Here is a 3,730-nt window from a genome sequence, read left to right as displayed (position 1 = left end):
TTTAGATCTTGGGGATGAATAAAAAAGTAAGGGCTTGATAGTGATGTGTTTGTGTGTCAAGTTGACAAGGGGTCAATTGTACTGGCTGGTTTTATGTGTCAACTTGACACAGCTGGAGTTATCACAGAGAAAGTAACTTCAGTTGGGGAAGTGCCTCCATGAGATCCAGCTGTGGGGCAAGCTGAGAAGTCCAGGAGAAGAAAGCCAGTAAACAACATCCCTCCATGCATCAGCTCCTGCTTCCTGACCTGCTTGAGTTCCAGTTCTGATTTCCTTTGGTGATGAACAGCAGTGTGGAAGGATAAGCTGAATAAACCCTTTCCTCCCCAACTTGATTCTTGGTCATGATGTTTGTGCAGGAATAGAAACCCTGACTAAGGCTGTGTGTGTGTGTGTATTTGTGTGTGTTTGTGTGAATTTCACTTCACAACTCACAATCCCACTAACTCACCCTACCCTACAGTCCATTCTTCACCCTTGTCCCCTTTCCCCAATTATAGGGGGTCAATGTTGTTGAATCTGTAGTACATCACCATGGGTTCCTCACCTTTTTGCCTGCAATGTTCATTATAATGGCTGTTTGGTGTTGTACAAGGCCTCTACTACTCTATCAACACTTGAATTTCAATAGGACTCCTCTCAGATATCTTGTTGTCATGGAGATCATCTGTGTCCCAGAGGTCCTGGAGTTTTGGATCTGTAGGACAGCCCCCTTCATGTACTCTAGAAGTTCACCAATGTTGGAGTCCACCAAAATTCCATCACTAACAAAGACCACAGAGACCAACATCACTGTAAACCGCAAGAGATTTTTGTTTTTAATCCAAAAGGTTTTGGAACTCTCCACCCCTCAGCACACAGGCAAGAGGAGAGATACAGAACGAACAAAGAACACACTTTTTATACCTTGTAGGGGCAGATTTAGGCAACAGGGTAGCTGGCTTATTCTAATTGGTATAGCAAGTAACCCTTTCTGGCGTTGGTTGGTTTGCATACGGTGACTACCCTTGGCCAAATATGACTGAAGGGATCACTTTCTCTGATGACCTGGGCCTGTAGTTATTTTATCCTTTTGTCTGATGGGGCTGGGGGCACTGGGATTTACCTGCTATGGCATGGCCTAAGGTCAGTAACCACATGGACTGCATGGTGTCTGTAGGCTTTGGGTAGATTATTTGAAGTCCTTCTCCATCTGGCTGTGTGTAGAGAGAAGTAGGAAACCATGATTTGCTTAATATCCTGGTCTTCATCCTGGGTTAGATCTCTGAGCTAAGAGAACCTTTCCAAGTGGTACCTCCACAGTGAGATCCAGAGGGCCATAGAAGTGGTAGGAGGGATGGGAAATGGGTTAGTGGGTGAGAATGCATTATCAGAACCCAAGCATGATTCTCACCAGTGTGTCTGGCTCAGGTTTAGCTTTCTGTCTGGTTTCAAGAGACTGTACCAGCAGTGGATTTGTGCCTTTTCTGAGGCAAGGCTCACCTGCCTTGTGGGGAACCATTTTGCCTGCTTCTGTGAAAAAAAAAATGCCTATCAGGCAGAGTCAAGTCATGCTCTGGTCTACTGGCAGATTTCCTGGTTTGATGATGCATAGAAGGATAAAGGGATACACTTGAACCTCATGTTGAGGGGCACAATGTTTGTTAATCTTGGGAGGAAGGAACAGGGAGGAATAGAGAGTCCTCTAAATGGGTACATGTTGCGCTCACCTCGTCCGGCAAGGAAAAATGCAACACAGTCGGATTCTTCTCAACAGCTTTATTTCAGGAACACCTTGATGCTATGGGAACTCTGGGAACCCAGGGAGCACTTCTTATATACACCCCAGCACTGGGGAAGGCTATGTGTCCTCCAGGGATTGGTCAATCTGCCGACACTTTAATTTGTATGCACCCGCTCGGGAGGGGATGGTGCCAGATTCGGGCTAGCACCTGTGCAGTGGCGTTGTTAGCACTCAGGCGCCATCTTTTAGGCGGCTGCCTACAGGTACAGATATTGAATATATGTCAGCCATTGTCTCTGCTGGCTTGGGACTTTGTTTCCCATGATATTGTAACGTCTGTAAATCCTAAGAAAAGCTGGAGGCTGCTCCTCAGTACTCCTGGACAGCCTTCTCCAATTCTTTTTTTTTTTTTTTTACTTATTAATCACTCCATTTATTTACATCTCAAATGATATTCCACTTTTAGGTTACCCTTCCACAAACCCCCATCCCACAACTGACCTCTCCCCCTCCCCCTTGCCTCTATGAGTGTGCTCCTCCAACCAACCACCCTTTCCCACCCCTGTGTTCCAGCATCCCCCTAAGCTGGGGCATCAAACCACCTGATGTCTGAGGGCCTCCCCTCCCTCTCTGCTACATATCTGAAGCCATACATAATTTCCTGTACACTTTTGGTTGGTGATCTAATCTCTGGGAGCTCTGGGTGGTCTGGCCAGTAGATGTTGTTCTTCCTATGGGGTTGCAACCCCCCTTCATTTCTCCAGTTCTTCTGACAGCTCCCCCAACATGGTCTCTTAGTTCAGCCAGAAGATTGGCTCCAAGCATAAACATCTGCATTGGTCAGTTGCTGGCCGGAGCTCCCAAGTTACAAACATACCAGATTTCTATCTGCAAAAACCTCTTGAAAGGACAACAGTGTCAGTTTTGTTTTCTGCAGCCACAATGGATCCCAAAGTAGGGCAGTCTCCAGATGGCCCTTTTTTCAGACTCTGCTCAAATTATTTGTCTCTTTTCTTCCTTTTGACAGGATCATTTCTGGGTTAAAACCTTTGAGATGGGTATGTGGGCCTATCTACTGCAGGTGGTCTCTACAGGGTTCTGCCTCCCCCTTCTCTGCACATTTTGGCTAAAGTCATCCCTGTTGTGTCCTGAGAGCCTCTCACTTCCCTGGTGTCTGGGACCTTCCAGTGGCGGACTCTAGTTCCTCATCCCCTCCCTGTTACATGTCTTTATTCCATTTCCTGGCCCTCTCTAGCTCTCTCCCATTCCCTTTAGTAACAGATACTGCCTGCCTTATTTCCTTTCCTCCTCTCTGCCTACCAGATCCCTGTCTCCCTCTCCTTCCTGCAATCATCTTGGTCCACCCTCAATGCAGGACTGAAGCATCCACACCTTGGTCTTTCTTCCTCCTATGCTCCAGACATGACTGGTCAGAATTATCAGTTAAATATATTTAATCCCTTCTGATTCCATTGAATTGAGACAAGGAAAATCACACCTGTATCTGCATTGGAGTCCTCAGGGGTCCCAGTGTTCACTAAGGGAAAGCATTCTACTACAAGCCCGAATTTCTAAACAGGTTATGCATCTTTGAGGGGCTCATTTAGGGATATTAGGATAGAGTACACTANGTTATCAAAACTGTGAAGAACTCTTTGAATATTGGGCAGTTCTTTCCATAGNGATTTTCTCATCTCCTTGGTACATGCTGTCGTAGGTGAGCCAAATATAGCTAGAATCCAAGTGTCTAATCTAAACATCTGGATGAGCCCAGATGAACATGAGAAGATCAGTGGAACATAGAGAATTGTCACCCACTGCCATCCTCCCTGTACATAGGCATTTCTCTCCTACTGCCTTCCTCCTCTACAATGAGCGTCTTTCTCCCATTGCTTTCCTGCCTATACATAGGGCATCTCTCACAAAGTGCTTTCCTCTCTGTACATAGAACATCTCTCACCAACTGCCTTCCTATCAGCCTGTTAAAACATTAACTAGAACAAAACT

This window comes from Mus caroli, chromosome 10 (genome assembly GCF_900094665.2).
Source record: "Mus caroli chromosome 10, CAROLI_EIJ_v1.1, whole genome shotgun sequence".
Lineage (NCBI taxonomy): Eukaryota > Metazoa > Chordata > Mammalia > Rodentia > Muridae > Mus > Mus caroli.
The sequence above is the reverse complement of the archived record's forward strand: the minus strand, read 5'-3'. Positions refer to the sequence as shown.